At 36.8% G+C, this 22009-nt stretch overlaps 1 long non-coding RNA gene across 1 annotated transcript in view; it reads left to right on the forward strand.

Annotated features, from left to right (window-relative positions):
• LOC148001378 (uncharacterized) overlaps nucleotides 1-22009 on the forward strand; it is a 148847-nt gene that overhangs the window by 55349 nt on the left and 71489 nt on the right. Inside the window, exon 2 of the long non-coding RNA XR_015637058.1 lies at nucleotides 19969-20297. This is a non-coding gene — a long non-coding RNA (uncharacterized LOC148001378). The remainder of the gene's footprint in view (nucleotides 1-19968; nucleotides 20298-22009) is intronic.

The raw sequence follows: 22009 nt of genomic DNA on the forward strand, positions 1-22009 counted from the left end.
ATGAGGATAATAGCATTCTTCCTAATTACACAATGATGTTCTTTTATAGTATTTCATTTCACTGTTAAGTATTTTGTATGACCCATTAAGAACTTAACAACTACTGTTTTTTATTGGATCGTTTTATTTATATTTTAAATGTTATCCCCTTTCCCAGTTTCCCACTCCAGAAACCCCATATCCCTCTCGCTCTGCTTCTGTGAGGGTTCTCCCTCAACCACCCATCCACTCCCTCCCACCTCCTGCCCTGACTTTCCCCTACACTGTGGCATTAAACTTTGCCATAACCAGGGGCCTCTTTTACCATTGATGCCCAATGAGGCCCTCCTCTGCTACATATGCAGCTGGAGCCATAGGTCCATCCCTTTGTACTCTTGGGATGGTGGTTTAGTCCCTGGGGGTCTTGGTGGTTGATAGTATGTTCTTCCTATGGGGTTGCAAACCCCTTTGACTACTTCAGTTCTTTCTCTAACTCCTCCATTGGGAACCCTGTTCTCAGTTCGATAGTTGACTGTGAGCATCCACCTCTGTATTTGTCAGGCTCTGGCAGAGCCTCTCAGGAGACAGCTATGTCAGGGTTCTGTCAGCATGAACTTCTTCACAAACCACATGAAGCTCAAGAAGAAAAAAGACCAATGTGTGGATGCTTCAGACCTTCTTAGAAGTAGGAACAAAAATACTGACAGGAGGAAATATGGAGACAAAATATGGAGTAGAGGCTGAAGGAAAGGCCATCCAGAGACTGCCCTACCTGGCGGATCCATCCCATATACAGATACCAAACAACTACCATTTTAACTGTACCATGCATACACCACTTTGTATCTTTCCATCTATCATAACTAGTCTCTTAATTATTTTTTTAAAAATGTGGAGTTATTCAATGTCATGTTAGGTTAGCTTTCATAATATACTTTATATAATACCTTTTCATGAGAATTATTTACTGGTTTCTAACGTGTGTCAGTTACCATGTATCAGTTAGGCATTGTTACTAAAATCACAATATGGGATACCAGGGCTCATGATAGGTACCTGGAAATTTTTGCTTAATTTTACTTAACTAACAAAATTGCAAAACTATTTCTTTACTGTTCTCTTTTTAAAATGGGTTCTTAAACCACATGGTTAACAAATAAATAACAGAGACAAAAATCTCAGGTTCAATCAAAGACAGTAGGAGTTCATTGTGTAATTTCTCACATAATAAAGATGAGTCATTAAGGATTCAACACCGTTAAGCCTGCTTAACCCAAACAACAATGAACAACATCAAAACACAGCTTTTTCAGCTATCAGACAGATGAAGTTAAATTGTGCACGACAGCAAATAATGGGGGATAATGATGAACAGCTCACATCATGTAGTACATGAATGAAGCTGACGTTCGGTTAATGCTGAAAAAGATGCATCATTGTGCTGTGTGAGACACAGAAGCACATTTCCTCCTTGGGGACACAGAACACACGCACATATGGTTATGTTCAGATTTCTACTAGGTGTCACAAGTTAGCCTTTTCTCTCTTTCCCTCACAAGCTGTCTCTACATACTCAACATGTTCTGCTCATAATCTATATATAGTAGCTGGTCTATACCATATGTATTCCACCATGTATTAAATTGCTAATTATCCAAGGAAATCACAACTACGAAGTCTTTATGACTGAATATTAGGCTAAGATTTTTGAATACTGTCTCCCTTAGGATCATGAATCATTAACATGAAACTAAAAGACAAAGTGAAGAGTGATTTCTAGAACCCACAGCGAGCACTTTTGATTTAAGAATTACTGATTTCCAAACAATAATACTTTTCATAACCTACACTACTGTCTCCAATACTGCTGCTATTCTGATAGATTATTTATAAAGCATTCTGTTTTATTGTATCAGTTAATTCAATGCATGCAATGTCAGCGGGGTTAAATAATTTATAAAAGGATTTCTAGATAAAATTTAACAGTTTTTATGCAAAGTCATACTTCTGCCAGCTGCAGGTCTTCATTTCTACCAGAATAAAAAGGCACACAATATTTTCCAAGGCATCTGAACCCTTTATAGATCACAATGAATTTTCAAAACACCTATTTCTTCTTGCCACAAAGTATAGCTAGCTTTCTTTGAAGTGATTCTGAGAGAAAATTGAAGGCCAGCAAACCATTATATTCCTCCTCATTTCCTTTGTTTTCACTTGCTTTGGTTTCGCCACAAGAGAAGGATGCTAACAGTGTCACAATGGAATCTCACTGGACACTCATTTCTGCAAGTATCTCTCTGAATGCACATTCATAAACATTAAAGTTGTTTTCTGAGTCTCCGTCTCATTTCTGTCCAAGCAACAAGTGTCATATAATATCTGTGCTCAATATAGTAAGATATTTTAGTTGAACAGTATTTCACCTACTGTAGAAGGGAGATAAATTATATATGATCAAAACATCTATCTCAAACAAACAGCAGAAGAGTTCATAGTCCTACAAGACTTCCTAAAAGATTCACAGAAATAGATGGTTTCTGGGTTTGCTCCCTTTGCTCCCAGAATCCATCAGCATTCTGGTCTTTATCTTCTTTCCCTTTCTCTCCATACTACCTTTAATTTCACACTTTAGGTAATACTATCCCTAAACATCATGTCTTCACTCAAGCCAAGAAATGGTAATATCTCTGTTTGCTGAGAGTAACCAAAACAATGATGAAGAAACATGAGAATCCCAAATTTGAGACATCAGAGGCATTGCTGGTGACATCCTTATATTATACTTATGGCTTTCGGATCTCCACCCCCTTCCCTGATTCACCCTTGCTCATTAAACATGCCAATGTCCCCAGTTCTGCTTAATTCTCTGGTCAGCATTTTGTATGTTCAGAAATAATTGTTTTAGCTTTCTGTTGGTGTGACTAATCCTAGAAATGAACCACATAAAAGGAGGAAAGTTTTACTCTGGTTCACAGTTTGATGCTGTAGTACCTGGTCAGTTGGTTCACATGGAAGGGCAGTGAGTGTGGCAGGCTGAAAGGTGCAGAAGCAAATCTATTCACTTCAGGAGACAAGAAAGCCAAAAGAGAAAGCAAAACAAACAAACAAAACAAACAAACAAAAAACAACAACAACAACAACAAAAGGTTGATTTATTACTTTTTTCTAAGGCAAATGACCAATGACTTGCCTTTCTTCAGTAGGCTCTACCTCTGAAAACTGTCAGAGTTTGGGGATCAAAGGCTTTTATACTTCTGAGTACACTTTGCAATAAACTATAGAAATCGCTTTATGAACTAAAGTGCTTAATTTTTTCAATATTCCTCACTCCTACAAAAATATAAGTCCATGACATCTGAGACTCCTGTTTATTTTATTTCACATTTTATTTTATTGAGTAATTATTATATCTGCAGATCTTAAATACTGGCTGGTACTTAGTGTATTCTTCAGTCAAGGATGAATCCATTAACACAAATGATGATCTGAATAGTTTGTTATCCTGTGGCAACTATTCAGATCTTGATGATTTTGGTGGAGTGAATAAGAAAGGCTCACATATTTGAATGCCTGGTTATCAGTGACACAAAGAGATTAGGATGCATAGCCTTGTTGCAGGATCTGTGGCTTTGTTGGAGGAAGTATATCGCTGAGGGTGGGCTTTGGGATTTCCCAAAGTCCCATTGTCTCTTTCTTACTGCTGCTTGTAGTTCAAATGTAAAAATCTTAGATACCATATCTGCCTGTAAGCTCTCATGCTTCCCACACAAAAGACAATGGACTAAACTTCTGAAACACAAGCCAAGTACCAATTAAATGCTTTCCTATGGTTGCTAGTGCCGAGGTGTCCCTTCATAGCAAGAGAATACTGTCCAAGACAAGGATATAACTACTCTAATATTTTACAAGCATTTGAATGTACGTATTAGAATTTTTTGTAACTTGCAAATAGTTTTTGCTCTCACTTCATTCTTCTAGTTAATTTTGCAATGTATGCAGTGAAAATTATAAGAATATTAAATAAGCTTTTGAATTAAGTAACATTTTAATTTATGAATATATAAGAATATTAAATAAGCTTTTGAATTAAGTAACATTATTTTAATTTATGAAAAAAATTTAAAAATCATAAAATATAAATGCAAATAAGACAGGGCATACTATTTTCATTTTTTTCTTTCGAAATTCTTTGTTACATGCTTTTTATTGTCAAGTTTTTTTTTTTTTTTTTTGGTTCTTTTTTTCGGAGCTGGGGACCGAACCCAGGGCCTTGTGCTTCCTAGGTAAGCGCTCTACCACTGAGCTAAATCCCCAGCCCCTTATTGTCAAGTTTTATGTTCTGATGTGGATATGTAATGATTAACAAAGTATAGGTTATCAACTATATATATTTTTATATTTTATAGCTTCATTACAAATTTATGAATTACTATAGCTATTTGTAAAACTAAAATCTATACAAATGCTCAGGCTTGCACCAACACCAACATGTGTTGCACGTGTGAGTGCACACACATACACACATACACACACACACCACAGGTCATTTGACATCCAAAATGTGTAGGGTGGGATATCTTTGTCTTTCTTTTATTGAATATTTTTAATTTACATTTAAAATGTTATTCCCTTTCCCAGTTTCCCGGAGATAACCCCCTATCCCATCCCCCTCCCCATCTTCTGTAAGGTTGTTCCCTTCCCCATTTTCCCCCTTCCTGCCCCCCCGACATTCCCCTACTTTGGGGGGGTCTAGCCTTAATCTATCTCCATTTTAGCTATTATAAAAATATGTGACATCCTGTCTTCAAGTGAAAAACAAAGCAAATAGGAATCCTGAATTTTGTTTGTTCTTATTTTTCCTGTTCTTATTCTACCTGTTATTCTCTTGATCTTGTTCATCTTTTTCCTGCTCTTGTTTCTTCTTCTTCTTCTTCTCCTTCTCCTTCTCCTCCTTCTCCTTTTCTCCTTCTCCTTCTCCTTCTCCTCCTTTTCTCTTTCTCTTTCTCCTTCTCCTTCTCCTTCTCCTCCTCCTCCTCCTCCTCCTCCTCCTCCTCCTCCTCCTTCTTCTTCTTCTTCTTCTTCTTCTTCTTCTTCTTCTTCTTCTTTCTTTTTTCTTTCTTCTTTCTTTCTTCTTCTTTTCTTCTTCCTCCTCCTCCGCTTCCGTTTCTGCTTCTGTTTCCCCTTATTCTGCTTCTGCATCTACTTCCCCTCATTCTTGAGACAAGGTATCTCTATTTAAATCTTGACTGTCATGGAACTGACAGTGTTGACTAGGGTAGCCTATAACTGACAAAACCTTTTGCTTCTGCATCCCCAGTGCTGAGATTAAACCATGTACCAATTCCCCCAACCTCTGACTCTCTTAAACATACGTGATCCAACCTAAATGGCTGAGGCCTCCATCTCCAGCCTCACTATGACATCAACAATGTATTGTATGAGGATGTATCTAAGTACAGACTTCACTGATATTCAAATGTCAGGATACTGTACACTGGAGATAATGATTTCATCACACCCCTCAGTGATTACTCATTTGGTTTTCATTTACTTAACTGATTGATGTGTGTTGAATACATTCTTCACGTGGCTTCTTTTTCTCTATGTCCTGGAATAGTTTGAAGAAATTTTAGTGCCACAGAACATAAAGTCCACTCATAGGCAAAAGTATTCACTTTGTGATGGGTAAACAAGTGGGTTACCATTCTGCCAGTGAACAAATGATTCCTACTTGGGGCTATACCTTGGAGTAATATGTAGAAATGTAATTTTTAAAATATAGTAGCTACCATGGATACAAAGCAAACCAGACAAAGTATTTGAGGGATTATGGAATTGAGTAGCTTTCTAATAACTATAGTTTCTCAACATTTTATGTTTTATAAGAGGAACTTTAAATGTTATAGTCAAAAACCAAATATTAGTTAACGTTAGTAAACAAACTAACAAATGTTAGTGAAGATTGATTTTGATGATTACCTCTATAATCCCTTAGGTTCAAAATAGAACAGGGTTTAGGTAGATACTTTATCACACCTGTGGTTTTATAGGTTCAAAATAGAACAGGGTTTAGGTAGATACTTTATCACACCTGTGGTTTTATTTATACTGACCCATTTGTCCCCTACTTTGTGATGTCTTTTTATAGTCCTTACCAATTTATGCTTCATCATTATTTACTCTGATGAGTTTGCAAAAAATACATTTTCTCTTAGCATTTGTTGCTTTCCCCTCCTGTGATGTGTACTTCTGCTTCCTGCCCGATGCTCATAATGGATGTATCTTTACATGGTAAGATACTGAGATTCAAAACAGGTTGAGTAATATGCCTGCATTATTCAATGTATATAGACCAAGGTGAGAAATGTAAAATTCATTTTGAAAATATTTTCTCCTTTCCCCCAAATGAAACTGATTCCAGAGAAAGTATGTTCTTTAGTAATTTCAAATTCAGTATTTGCCCCATCTCAAGGCTTTTCATTTCAGTTCTGTCCTTGTTAGATATTCAGCCATGCCCTCCAACATGGGTTTCCTAACTCATCTCTGATTCTTCTACAACTGTATTATTTTGTTGCTAGAATACACTATCTAATACAGAAATTTCATCACTCTATTGCTGTCCACAAAGAAAAAGAAAACTTTACATGTTTACATTCTGTTAATTAGCACCATCTTTCAAGTTCCTCTCTCCTCTGAGGAAATTAGGTGTTTAACAGAAATTTCCTTTCTCGATCTCACATCATTGTAAAATTCCAAGATAATTACAATAGCAAAGGAAATCTCAAAAAAATCTTTAAAAAGTTGACTATGTGATTTTGGATAGAAAGTAAATGTATTCAGGAAATTACAGTAGAGAAAATTTTTAATTAAATTATTAATTTGTTTACATCCAAATACTGCTCCTCCTCACCTTCTCCGAGTCCTTTCCCCCCTAACCTCTCCCCTTTTCCTCTGTGAGTGTGGTACCCCTGCATCTTCCTAACCTGGCACATCAAGTCTGCCAGATTTTGAGCATCTTCTCCCACTGAGGCCAGACAGGGCAGTCATCAATACTTACCTGTCTGCTACCTATTTTCCAGTGACCTCTTTCCAGCCCTTGATGTTCTTTGGTTGGTGACTCAAAGTTTGAGAGCTCCCAGGAGTCCAGATTGTGTTGACTTTGTTGGTCTTCCTGTGAAGTTTTCATTTACTTCTGGTCCTTGGATCCTTCCCCCAACTTTTTAATAGATGTCCCTGACCTCCGTTTAATATATGGCTGTAGGTATCTGCTTCTGTTTCAGTCCGCTGCTGGGTAGAGTCACTCAGAACAGTTATGTCAGGATCCTGTCTGCAAGCGTTACAAAGTATCATTGATAAAGTCAGGGATTGGTATTTGTCCAATGGATGGGTTTCGAGATGGGTGGGTTATTAGTTGTTCTTTCCTTCAGTCTCTGTTCCGTCCCTGCATTACTTTTAGATTGGTCAAATTTGGGGTTGAAGTTTTAGTCGCTGGGTTGGTGTCGCTAACCTTCCACTGGGGTCCTCCCTGGCTACAGAAGTGGCCTCTACAGGTTCTATGTCCCCATTGTTAGGCATTTCAGCTAAGGTCACCCACATTGACTCCTGGGAGCCTCCTCTATCCCAGGCCCCTAGACTTACGAGTGACCCCATCCACTCCAGGAAATTGCAGCTTTCCGTTCATTCTCCAGGCCAAGTGGACCTCTCTCCTATCTCTCCCCACGTCTGATCCTGCCTGCCCATACACCACCGCCAGTTTCCTCCCTCGCCTTAGCCTCCATAACTATGTTGTTTTTCCTTCTACGTGTGATTAAAGCATCCTTGCTTGGGTCTTCCTTGTTATTTAACTTCTTTAGGTCTGTGGGGTGTATCATGGGTATCCTGTACTTTATGGCTAACATCTAGTATCAGTGAGTAAATACTATATAAAGAAGCCATTTCACATGAACAAAATGGATCAGATGCCATACATCAAACCTTACAAGTAACTTTTCTCTAACATGTGGCTGTGTCATTAAGAGAAACTTATTTAATTCTGAAGAAGAAAAGATATTGAGAACAGATTCCCTGGAAGTACATTGAAGGAGAATATAAACTATAAAGTTTATATTCATTGAACACATAGTTTTAAGATATTTCTGAAAAATACAAGGATTTACTACATTTATAAAGGTTCTGGACAATAACAGTTCCATGAAAAAAACTACAGTTATATTCTAGATTTTAAAAATAAATAATGCTGCCAATTTTTTCAGACACCTTAAGTCTCTTAACCACACAAGCTGTGGGGCCATGATCAAATTATTCTATGTGATTCTCTATGAATCCTTTACTCATCCATAAAATGCAAATAAAATGTTACCAGATATAAAAGAGAATTTCAAGGGTAACAAAAGTAGCTGATGTTCTTAATGTCTCTGTGCCAGCAAGTAAACTGGCTTGATTTTTATGACAATACATATTTTATCTTCCATTCTATACTTATGCTTACTTCTCTTTAATTTTTTCAGCCTACTTATAGTATAAGAAAATGCAAAAAACACTCATGACAGTTTATTATAACTATAAAGAAATGTAGTTTTCCATTACTTAAGCTCTCACATTTTTATATTACAGGGAATAAAGACCCAGAAACACTAATGTATGCAATTTAACTCTTGCTTTTGGATTCCTTCAGACATCTATCATCATCATAAAATAATGTCCAAAAGATCTGATATTTTCCTTGAGAGTAAGTGAGAGAGAGTTCTATATCCCCAGAAGGAAAGCCAAGGAAACCAGTAAACAAGAAAAATCACAAAATAATATCATAACATAAACAAACAAACATGTAAAATTGAAAATACGAGCCCAGAAATTGCTGAAGGTTTTTGGGGAGCTCTTGGGGGTGGGAAAGGTACTTCTGTGTTTTGTTTTTGTCTACGATAAGTGACAAGCTGTGATTGTAGGGACTATTACACAAATACACATTAACAGAAATTCTAGATGAGCCACACCTTGTTTACAATATGACTCCAAAATACAAATTTTATTATATTTCAATGGTTTTCTTTTGACCCAATGTAAGTCTGAAAAATGAATAAACATCCTATTTCGTGTTTTACTGGAACACATTACTTATATGTCAGCATATCAGTATGCAGCATAAGCAAATCTAGTATTTTGAAAACAAAGATTTAGCCACCTCAACTATTTTATCGACAATTATACTACTACATCTAGAACCATTCTTAGGGCAAAAACCACGCATGCATAGAGTCAAGATAAACAGAAAAAAATTGTGTGTAAGTCTGTAAGACTAAAAATGTTTGGTATGCTTCTTAAAATTTCGTGGATATAAAGTTTTTGTCAGGAACTCCTGCAAATTAATAAAAAAGTTTCCAAGACAGTGATGGGGATGATGTATCTGGAAACATTCTGGGATCCTATACTAAAGATATCCTATCTCCCTGTGACAAGAGATTACTGAAGATTTTTTTCCCCCACTGCAACTCATAAATCAACATGAGATGCTTCTTATATGCATCGTGGCTCACTCTGCAGTGTGCAGAGACAAGCCAATACTGTTAGGATGCCGGCATACCTGCTGTTGTCAATCTTGGGAGTCAGCAGAAAAAGCACTGTCCGTGACTTCAGAGTTCCTGTGACCTGTGCTTACTTATTACCAGAACAAGCAAGCTACAATGAACCCGGCATGAACTAGTCATGTGTGGAATACAATACCTCTTTCACGTTGTCAGCAAGCAATGGAGCAAAGGAGATATATGGCAGAATTGGTTATGTGATTTATAGTTTCGCTTGTTCTTCATTTAGGAAAAGGAAATTAAAACCACACTTGCATATTATTCCATCTTTGATCACTAGAGAATTGTGCTGCAGATTAATTACTATAAACTCTATTAGCCTCATTCACCCCAGGTGCAGCATCCAAACTATCTTCCAACTTGTATCTCAGGAGAAAAAGGGGGGGGATGTTGCAGCTTTGTTGCTGGTTTTTCTCCTCTTCCTCCTCCCCTCCTCTCCCTCCTCTCCTCCTCCTCTTCCTTCTCCTTCTCCCTCTTCTTACTCCTCCTCTTTTCCCTTTCTATCCCTTCCCTTGTTATTTCAGACACAATCTAACTAGGTAGTCCAGGCTAGCCTACTATTGTGATTCTCTTGCCCTTCCTAATGTTGACATTACAGCCATACCCCATTTGTGCGTGAGTTAATTTTTTCTTTCTTCAGGAAATGCATCTGACATTTGGCATCTCACTAGGCCATCATTCACTTAAGCATAACTGAGCAATGTAGAAAGAAGTTTTAATGACTTCATGCCTTAATTTTACATGACACAGATTAAACAGCTGATATTTATGATAATCTTCTAAGCACAGAAATAAGGTACTTAATCTCTTTCTCATCAGAGTAGACCTAGATTCAAATTCATATGTTTATACACAAATATTTTCAGGAGTTGGTTCTCACATTTAATTTACCTCTATAGTTAAATGTAAGAAGATATGTTTCTTGGATTATATTATCATTTATAGTATTTTATTATTATTTAAAATCATACAAATAATTTAGAATTATTAAGGCAGTAACAGAGCATAGTAATGAATCACTGGGCTCTGCTACACATGTCAGAGGGTCTACTTAGTAGATGCTAAACAAATATTTCAATATAAATCAAATAACATCCAGACTCATAATTATATAATTAGCCATAGGAAATCATTACTCATTGAATAAAATACTTAGTCACTTTTTTAAAAAAGTTGAAACTTAATTATCAAATGTCACTTTTAGCAAACTGTTAATGAAATAATAGTCTATTAAATTAATATATTTAAGAAATGTAGAAAAAATTCAAAGAAACATATCTTTGAAGCTGTGAGGCATAGGAGAGGAGACGGAGGGTCTACAGACACTCCGGGACTTTGGTCCTACAGTGACCCAGGATTCTGTAAAGTACACTGCATCTTCTGATGATTTTTCTTCCTAATTGAAATGTTGATATTATAATTTTTCTTTAATTCTCTATAAATAACTACATTAATTGTTAGAAAGATAGGAATAACCAATAAGCACTTGGATAATTTCTATAAATTAGGAGTTTTCAGATTGAGAATGATAGCATTTTATGCTATTGTGATGTGAAAACTATAAAATACACAAAGTAGTCCCAGACTCCTGACACACAGCTCCAAAAATCCTTTCTACATAATATAAAAAGCTGCTTTCATGCAGACCTGAATTTATATAAATGAATTAATTTTGGAAAGCCTTCAGTTAATCACAAGATCAAGGCTGGTTGAAGGAGAAACCCATCTAGTGATGGAAAATTTGGATAAACCTACAAGGACCATGTCCCAGGTAGATAGCATATATCCACGTGCTGAAACAATGACCACAACCTCAGCAAGGACAGAAGTCTTCATGCCATAATACCTCCTTTTTTTCCCCCTGAGTTGTGGGAACTACTCTAGTACATATCAAAATTAGCAAGGTGTTATGAGAAACTCTGATATATTGACATATCAAAGGGAGGTTGTGGAGAACAGCCTGTCTGAAAATGTCATCTGAAAAGGAGTCAAGGTGCAGGAACTGAGTTAAACTGTCAGAGTAAGGATGGAAATATTAGTGCAATATCTGTATTTCTGCACTGAGTAGTGACTGCCATTGCTATTAACCAAACTCCTGAATTATTTCTACCAAAAGAACACCAAAAACTAAAATCAAAGAAACTGCAGTTTATCAGGGGACAACATTGCTGTCTGAATCAACACATCCTTGACAACTGTGGGGACACTAAGATGTGGAAGCAATGAGAATGTTTTAAGAGCAAAGGCAATCTCGTCCTCTCCTAGTAATTACATGAACTAGTGACACCTCTACTGAAATCAGTGTGGAAGTTCTTCAGTCCAAATATTGATCTACCACATGATCTATGTGTATGATTCCATGGAATACATCTGATGAAATCATTCAGACTATGATAAGGATACCTGCACACCCATGTTTCTGTGGCCATTGGAAGTAGCCAAGTTGTGCAATCAGCATTAATGACCACCGAGGAACGAATGTGTGAACCAATGAGGAATGCATACAGAATGATGATTCTTTATCAACAGAAGACCGAATTCCTTCAGGAAAATAAGCAAACTTGGAGATCATTGTTATAAATTAAATAAATCAAAGTCCTGCCATTAAACATGTTTTCTTTCACATGTGGAATCTACATTTTTAAAAGAGGAGCTGAAATCAGAAGGACCACTTAGGAATAGGATGGGAACCAACAGTAAGGTGAAGGGGTCAGGGAACAAGAAAGAGTAAAGAGAGTACATGAGCTCAAATACGTTATTTGCATATACAAAAATATTACATGAGACTAATTTATTACAAACAAATAATATATGCCAATCAAAACTTCCTAAAAACTAGAAACACTTTCCTCCTTTGCCACTAATCTCTTTTTTTTTTGTTGTTGTTGTTGTTGACGAGAATGACAGAAAATGACTAACCAACCTGAATCTTGTGCTTACCCTCCTCTCAGAGCAGAAGGGCCTTTAAATATGTCACAGGCGGTTTTCACAGAAAAGTCAGGACAAAAGCTCCAAAAACATGGAGGCACTTCCAGACAGAAAAAAAACAACAGATGTCCACTAGCAGAAAGTAAGTGACTTCCTGTGTCTGTTCCTTTGTATCTACTGCCAAAGGAACTGTACAGAAGACCAGGTCTTCCCAAGAGAGATGAAAAAAAACCATTACTTTTATGAACAATTAATTTTTTGACTTTTAAAATATAGTGTCTTGGTGTTACTACTTGCTTGTTATAGAGATGAATGTTTGAACACACTTTGACGTTTGGGAATATAGTTTCATAGAATATTATTCTTATGAAGTTAATTTTATTCTGTTTTTCTCATAATTTTAGAATAAAATTTATAATATATAATAGAAAGTGATTAGACATAAATCTACTTCTCAAAACATTTTGACAACTAGTTGCATCTTTTATATCAAGCTTAAATTAATTTCATTTTTATGTTTGAAATTTGAATTTATTATAATCATTTTAAACAATGACCCATGTTTGATCTTACAGTGCAAGTATTTCATCACCATAAACAATTTTGATGGATGTATAACATTTTACCCACAACAATCCTTATTTCTATATTTAAAATTTGCTGACTTTTATATATTTTTAGGTAAAAATATAATTATATCACTACCCTTCTTCCTTTTCCTTTCTCTAATATTTCCTTCCCAATTTCTTCCACATCATCTCTAATTGAATTTTATGCCTTTCAAGTGGATAGCTATTTTTATTATTATTATTATTATTATTATTATTATTATTATTATTATTATACACATTGAGATGCATGAGTATATAAATGTAGCCTACTGAGTCCAGTTTTGTGGTTTGTGTATATATGCTTTCAGTGCTGACAGTTTTGTATTAGATGATTAGTTAGGACTGGTTGACCTGGAAATGGCTACTTCTCCCTCTCTCTGCAGTAATTAGTTGCCTATAGTTCTTATCTAGAGTTTGAACACCAAGAGATTTCTCTACTTCCCTGTTAGCATGTCTACTGATTTTGACATTGTCCATATCTTGTTTTTAAAAAAAAATTAGTATTACTTCAAAAGATACATGTTTCCTAACTACACAGTCATAAGTATATTTTTCCAAAGTTTTGCTCTCTGCATTTCATTTTCTTGAGAAATTTTCTAGAAATCAGATTCCTGGGCAAGGATTATGTCTATGTTCAGGTGCCTACAAAGGTCAGAAGGAGTCAGATCCCATGGAGCTGGAGTTACAGGCAATTGTGGGAAGCCAGATGTCAGCATTGGCTACTAATCATGTGCTCTGCAAGAGCAGGAAGCACTCTTAATTGCTGAGTCATCTCTCCAGCCCAACAAGATCTAGTTAGACATTAACTGTATAAGGATTGCTCTTGCCTTAGCTTTTACTTGAGTGATGTTTGAGTTATAAACTACTAGATGTTTCAGTTATAAACTTTAAAAAGTATAGGGATTTGAACTTAGTTTTATTCAACCAATATTTTGGAAGCATCTATTAGATCACTGAAGGTATATCTAAGTAAGCCTTTAAGAAAAAGACATATAGGGGTTGGGGATTTAGCTCAGTGGTAGAGCACTTGCCTAGCAAGTGCAAGGCCCTGGGTTCGGTCCTCAGCTCTGGGAAAAAAAAGAAAAAGAAAAAGAAAAAGACCTATAAATAAGATATTCAAACTGGGACCCGAGAAGAGAAGTACATACAAAAAGCCAACGTGTAAAGGAAAAAATACATCTCATGTAGAAGAACTCAATGAGAAAATTGTAGCATGCTTGCAAATGTTCATTGATTTTAGAGTTCCAGAAACTTAATGAGGGAGGTCAGATTTCAAAAGCATCACCTGCCCACACTGAGGAGAATCAGAAGGGAATTTCACAAAGTCAGATGCTGATGAGAGCACAGCACTCCACATTGCACACATTGCACAACATACATTGTCTGCCTCAGTTTGCCGAAGGTCTCTGTGACATTCCAAAAAGCAGCAGTGCTTCATTGTACAAAAGAGAGGCAAACATGTGATGTAGATTTGTGAGTAGATAAACTTTTTTCCCTCATCCCAGAAAGGAAGCTGCAGTCCCCCACCTCACCCCAATTCCCTTTTGCATAGTGTTATTAAAATTTGGCTGACCTTTAGGCTAATGTAGCCTAAGGAGAATAGTCAGATTTAAATTCCAAAGTATGCACAAGAAAGAGGAGAATATGATAGGCCTCCCTGTACCCTTTGCCCCATACAAATTTCAGATGGCAGAGTGACCCATTTGACCCACTTCAAAAATACAGTATTAGCAAATACTTTCCACGTGGAATATAAAACTCTGCTGACTTTACTTTACAGCCTGTTCACAGTACAGTTAATACTTCCTCAGGGAGTGGTTCATTCTGCTCTCCCTTTGGGAGACACAATAGAAAAGCTGCCATTAAAACAGAGAGAGAGAGAAAGAGAGAGAGAGAGAGAGAGAGAGAGAGAGAGAGAGAGAGAGAGAGAGAAACACAGAGACTCACCTCCCCCTCCCTCTATCTCTGCCTTCCTCTCCCCCTTCCCCTCCCTCTCTCCCACCCTCTCACCCTTCCCCTCTCTCTTTCTCGCTCATTTACACTTTAAGTGAATATACCCTTCATATCTGCTGCTGCCAATTCACTTTCCAAAATACCCAGACCATTTTCTAAGTTCTTGGAAAATTATAAAAGACAAATCCATGGTCGCAGGAGTAAGGGCCAGATTAATGGGGCAAGGATCTAGGTACCTTTTCCTGTCTCTCTCTACAACTCATTGGAGACCTTAATTGAACCACTTTCCTGTCATAATCCCTGGTCTGCAAAGTAAGGATAATTACTGCTGCCCTTTCCTTTGCCCTTTGATAACCTCACAAGGGTATTCGAAGGTGTTATAAAGATTAATAAGCCAAATGTGCTTTAAGTTCAGCAGAGAGAGAACAAGAGGAAATAAGGACCACTGCTTTGAGAGCAAGAGAGCAGGAATCAGGAGCCAGTAACCAGGGACTTGATGGACCAGGTTACTCTGGACCAGCTCTACTCTGATGGAAGGACCCTCCATCCAATATCAGTTCAAGCCATAAAACAGGGAACATTCTCCTCTTTTTAAAAATTGTACCTGAGTGGGTCTAGTTCAGCACTTTATCTAACTGGTGGGAATTCGATAGAGTTATTGTTTCTTTAAACTTTTGACTGAATGTGCTGAAGTGAATAATGTATCTCAGATCTATACTCTTATCCTCAAGGCTCAAAAAAAAACATGTTTTCTTACAGGGAGAATATTACTGTTTGAATGCAACAAAACTGATAAGGTTAAGACAACGAGACTTCCTAGAACAATGTGGTACTTGATAATATCATAAGGCCACTTTTCAGAGGGTCAGGGTTAGTGGTACAAGGTGCTATGACAGAAGCTCAGAAGCAGAACAGGGTAAGGAAAGGAAAGCCAGCAGACCCTGTAAGTTGACAACTTTAATAGATACGATGCTTTGAATTTTAAGCCCTAGAATCCCAATTGTGTATGATCATCAGACTCTATAATTGTAATCTGTTACTGCACAAGAATGCAAAAGCATATAGATGGAGTATTAAGCTAAATGGTAGCCTTAAAAATATATGCATATTCAAATACTTACAACCAGTGAATGTGAATTTATTTGGTAAAGGTGCCTTTGTGAATGTAACCCTAACCCTAACCCTAACCCTAAATGAGTTATTTAGGTTGTGGGTAAGGAAAATGCCACTGCTTTATAAGCAGAAAACACAGAAGAAGGATGCCCATACAAAAGTAATACTAGAAAACAGAGTCATGACAGCAAACCAAGGCATGCCTGAGCAGCCAATATTGTAAAAATGCAGGATGTCTTTCTCCACGAGTACTACAGAGGAGACACGGCTGGGAGTACCCCTGGACATGAAGTCCCAAAACCAAGACCTGTGGAAAAACAAACTTCTCTTATAGCAAACATGTATGAATGAGTGGCTACATGCATGCATATATTGAGACACAAACATCCATATGTACTCACTGTCTCTCTGTCTCTCTGTCTCTCTCTCTGTCTCTCTCTCTGTCTGTCTGTGTCCGTCTTCCCCCCTCCCCCTCCCTCTCTCCTTTTCCATCTCCCTCTCTCCCTCTCCCTCTCTCTCTGTGTGAACCATGTCATATAATTATACCTTGCTACAAATTCAAATCAAATAAGAATAATTTTAATAAAAAATCTTTATTGAATGAATGCTGGCTATGTCTAAGACTGCTAAACATAATTTCTCCTTAGAAACACTGTTCTAAGAATGCTTGTTATTTACTGAATGGACTATGTGCTTCCTTAATATCTCTGGATCTCCATCTTTCCTTTGGCAAAATGGGAGAGAAAGGCATAGTTCAAGCTACCAAAATGTAACAACTGAGGTAAAATAAGAAAATAGATGTAAAATCTATTGCAAATCATAAAATTCTCCAAAACTATATTAAATTTGTGAGTATGAAAATCTAAATGAATTAGTGTTGAAAAAACTTGATTGTAGAAACAATGTCGTTAATTCAATAATATTTTCTAGAATTCCACGCCAAATATATGATTAATACACTTCTTACTGTAGCTAACAAACTGTCCATTTATCACCCTAGTCAAGGAGTATGAATAAATTAACTAAGTCACAAATGGTGTGTGCATAATATAACACCAAGGGATGAAAATGTCCTCAATAAATGTCATTTCCCCACTGCCAATATACAGATGTAGTTCATATTACCCACAGTCCTCTGCAGGGTGTGTCACACATTGTGGGATGACCCACGCAAACCACAGGTTGAGGAACTTCCAAAGTTCATAGTACCTAAATTGTACTATGAAGCAATCAACAAATTATTGAATAAAATATGTTAAATATTTGCTGTTTTGAATTAACCATTGTGATTCCCATGGTAAACATGAAATGCACCAATTATAGGGAGTTGGGATCTCCCCAGGATACAAGAAGGTGCTGGAACTTTAGTTTTACAAAATTTAAAAGCATAAATTATAGAATCCACTAAGGTCAGCCTGCTCCTTATCATCACTGTCCCCTGGAATATCTGATACCCGCGATAAAAATCTTCCATTCCCTAAAAAGGAAAGGTGTATAAAAGTCTGGAGTGAGAACATTAGACAGGAAGTAGTTTGGCTTTGCTCCACTTGTATTCCATGCCTGGGTGGTAAGTGACTGGTGACAGAAGAAAAGACAAACAAGTCAACAAGAAAAATTGAGTCTGTAGATAGGAGACACTTTTAAGACTCGACAATTCCATTCTGCCATTTAGGACATCCCACAGTCTTTCTACATGGAGGGATATTTCACTTAATTTGTTTGGTCTACTGAAAACAACTGATGCAAAACATGTAAAACATTTAGTATTTTTAATATTTCATGCAGATCTTGTGGACAGATGTTGGGATTATGCTTATTTTATTTCTGAGAATAATTTTGAACTTCTATAGGATATTGTCTTCTGGTCATATGTATGATCATTTAGGCTTCATAGAAAAATTATATTTCATTCTTCTTGTACAATGAGTGACAAGAGAAAAGGAAGCCTGAAGCTGCTGGCTTTGTGAAGGGTAATTATCATTTTGAAGAAGATCTCTTCAAACTTTCTGTGACTAAGGAAGGAAAAGGAACTTTGAAGATGAAACGTTTTGGCTTCTACACTTTCCTTTCTACTACCTTGCTAATTCTATATGTTTTGTGAAGAATATTTATCAAGTATTTGCTGCAACAGGCCCCAATGTCCAGATAGATAAAGCCCTCTCCCCACTCTCCTTGGGTCTGAGGTTCACAGAAATACTCATCAATATAAAGAAACATTTGTAATAAGAGTAGACAGGTGCTTTTATATCAGGACTGTTATTTTATAGAGCAATATATGTATTACTTTAACTTAGAAATGCTAAATTTATTGCCAGTTGTTGATTTCGCCAAGCACAAATGTGAAGAAAATTCAATTACAGATATATTTTTGCATTTCCATAAACAATCGAACAACGTATCTTCAGCTATATAAGGACATGCATTCAGAAAAGACATATTCTTTTTTTTTCTTTTCTTTTTTTCGGAACTGGGGACCGAACCCAGGGCCTTGCGCTTGCTAGGCAAGCGCTCTACCACTGAGCTAAATCCCCAACCCCCAGAAAAGACACATTCTTAAATTAATGTATGAAATTTTATTTCTTAAAATATCAGGATAGACAGGCAGACAGATAATTCAGAAGGGGGAGGGGAAGAGAGGGAGAGGTGGAGAAGGGGACAGGGATAGAGGGGGAGAGAGAGGGGGAGAGGGAAAGGGGGAGAGAGAGAGAGAGACAGAGACAGAGAGAGAGAGAGAGAGAGAGAGAGAGAGAGAGAGAGAGAGAGAGAGGGAGAGGGAGAGAAAGAGAGAATACTAGCTAGGGAAAGGAAGGAAGCCCTGGAGATGGTCATTCAGACAGAAATACATGATAAAAAACAGTCCAGCCTCTCAGAAATCAGGAGTAGAATAAGTGACAGCTTAGAGACCAAAAGTCTTAAGAGAAGAAAGAGATGGTAATATGGCAGTGATCAGCCCTTTTTCAAATTCTGTTTTTTTATAGAAGTTTGTTGACACCTTTGTATCCGAGTTACCTCCTTAGTACGAACACAACACTTTTTGGTTAACCATATTCCAACCCCTCACATTGTCTTATGCTAAATCATGCATGCTATCAATACCTTTCATGCATCTTCAGTGTTAGGTTATGAGACAGCTTTCTCTATCACAGACACAAGAAAGAAAAATAATTCTGGGTATAAATTTTGAACCATTACTGTAATCAGATTCTGACATATAGCTTTTAAAATTAAGTTGTTAATAAAATATTATAAAGCAAGGTAGTAACTCTTTCGAAGCAAGAAGTCTGTTTCTATTGTTGCAGTTGCAGACATTCAGGATGAAAAGGAAGAAAAAAGACAGAATGTATATTTCTTGGTCCACATCCATGTGTGGCCTCTTCTGATCTAACAGCATCTAGGTTAAAGCTCCTTCTATAGTTCTTCAGCAACTGGCATTCTCGGGGGAGCCAAAAATCTGTGCAAAAGGGCAAAACATGTCAAACCAGAAACAACAATGAGCCCAGGTTCAGGGAGCAAAGAAAAGCAGAGAACAAGAGATACAGGTTCACAAGAAGGAGAATGAACTTGGGCTCTGCTAATGGAGGCTTTTGAAGAGGTTAAATAGTGGTTTACCATGTGTTGATATATAAAACTGAATGAATATATGATATACAAGCTATCAGATCCCTGTGAAGCACAGTCTTATGTAGCCCAGTCTTGAACTCTCTATGGACTGGCATCAAACTCCTACCTCTACCCCTCCATTGTTCAGATTCCAGTTGTGGACCAGCATGCATGACTTTAATTACATTTTCATTTTCTCCTAGAGATGTACCAGTCTTCGAGTCCAAGGGGAAGAAATATCATTTATGATGTCATCTAATGAAAACAAAAGGAAACCCCAGCCAATACTACATCAAACACATTTGCAAATAGATTGAAGACTCAATATTCTGCACGGAGAACAATAGAACAGCATTGTTCATAGCTGTCAAAATTTGGTACATCTCAGTGACTAGACAAACAGATACTGCAAAGAAAGAAACTCTAAGGTCATAACAAGAAATAGGCGAATAATGAATGCCTTTCACTAAGAAAATCGATCAGAAAAGAGCTCCATTTTCTATGAGCTCAGTGTCACGACAGTGTTGGAAAGGTAAGACCACGGAGACAGTTAAAGCATCAGTAGTTTCTGGAGATTAATGAGAACAGAGGAAAGAAATGGCAGTGCGCATGGGGTGTTTAAGGCTGTGCTTCTATTCTATATATCATAGTAATGATGGTTCAGAACTTTATGTTTCTGACGAGATCCATAGAATATGTAATAACAAGAGTAAATCCTCACTTTGGAGTGTGGGGGATAGTGACATAGAAAACTCAAATTCATCTGTTATAATAAGTGTTCCATTCAGTTGAGGGATGTTGATCATGAAGGATATCATGCATGTGTAAAGGGAGGAAGTGCACAGGAAATATGTTCTCTTTACCCAAAGCCTGCAGTGAATGTTAAACTGTTCTGAAATAGCATTTCTTTTGTGGTTTGTTTAATAAGGAACTACACATAAGAAGGTCAGCCGATTGATCAGTAACATAGGCCCCATTATAGATTAAGAAATTAGCACCTTACTAAATATAAGGCTTGTAAATACTTTGCTTCTTTTGCCTTGTAGAAGTTACTAGTTTACAAAGCTCATACTGTTTACCATCCACATTGCCTTGTAGTGTATTTCAAAATAAGAAAGCATGGTATTTCCAATTTTGTTCTTGTTCAAAACTTTGTTTCGCTATGTGAGTTCCATTGGGGTTGTATCTGAATTTTAGCAGGCTTGTTTCACTTACAGTCTTAGATGTTCGAGAACATAGAACCAGCAGCATGGCAACCTGGGTATTGGTCCTCTTGGGTATCAGGTCATAGCAGAGAGCGGTAATAAAAATGTATGCAAAAAAGTTATCAGGTCCTCACAGGTTGCCTGAAATCTGGGCAAAGCCAGATACTAACCTTTGACAAAAAATCCTTCACTCAGGAGTAACAACACTACACCAACATCTTCTGCAGAAAATGATACAGTTTGTCTTGGTCATCCTTTAATAAATATCCCAGAAAAGCTATTTACAGAAAACATTTCTTATTTTAACGCTGAAATATGAAAATGGTTATCTCTATTGTTCTTGTTGCTTCTTTGTTTAGATCTACTCTAAAACAATTCATTTTTGTTCTCTAACATGATTTTCTACTACATCTTTTTCACTATTTGACATGTGCTGTGAAAATTGTACAATTTGAAGAGCACAAAAATTTTAAAATTAAATTTGTAAGGTAAAATAAAATAGATTTAAATTTTAAGAAGAAAACAAAAATGTTTCCAAGGTTAAGCTTTTTTTAGTCGTATATAAATTCCAATTTGAAGTGGAATGATAAAAGTTTGACATTTACAAAAATAGTTGTGTACAAATTGTCCAAGTGAAATAATAACCTAAGAGTCATCCATTAAAAGTATGATCTAATTTATCTAGAGAAATTATGAAGAGAAATCAAATTTACTTTAGGACAGCTGGAATCTCACATCTCTGACTTACCTTTGCCTGTAGCCTCAGCTCAGAGCATATAAGAATACCTTGAAATACTTGTCATCCCCAAGGCCCCAAGGTACCACAGACAACAGCAATTCTAGTGTAAACCTGACTTGGCCCTTTAACGTAAAGCAGACCTGCTTCTGTAGGGCCTTTTGAGAATTCCTACTTCCTGAAACACCTCTGAGACCCAAACATCAAACACCAGTGAAAACTAAGGAGGTGCCTTAGAGCCAACACAGTTTTGAAATCCTCCATACTGAAGGAGCAGAACTGTCAATATTTGACAGAAATTCT

Source organism: Rattus norvegicus, chromosome 14, assembly GCF_021556685.1.
Source record: "Rattus norvegicus strain SHRSP/BbbUtx chromosome 14, alternate assembly SHRSP_T2T, whole genome shotgun sequence".
NCBI classification, from domain to species: Eukaryota; Metazoa; Chordata; class Mammalia; order Rodentia; family Muridae; genus Rattus; species Rattus norvegicus.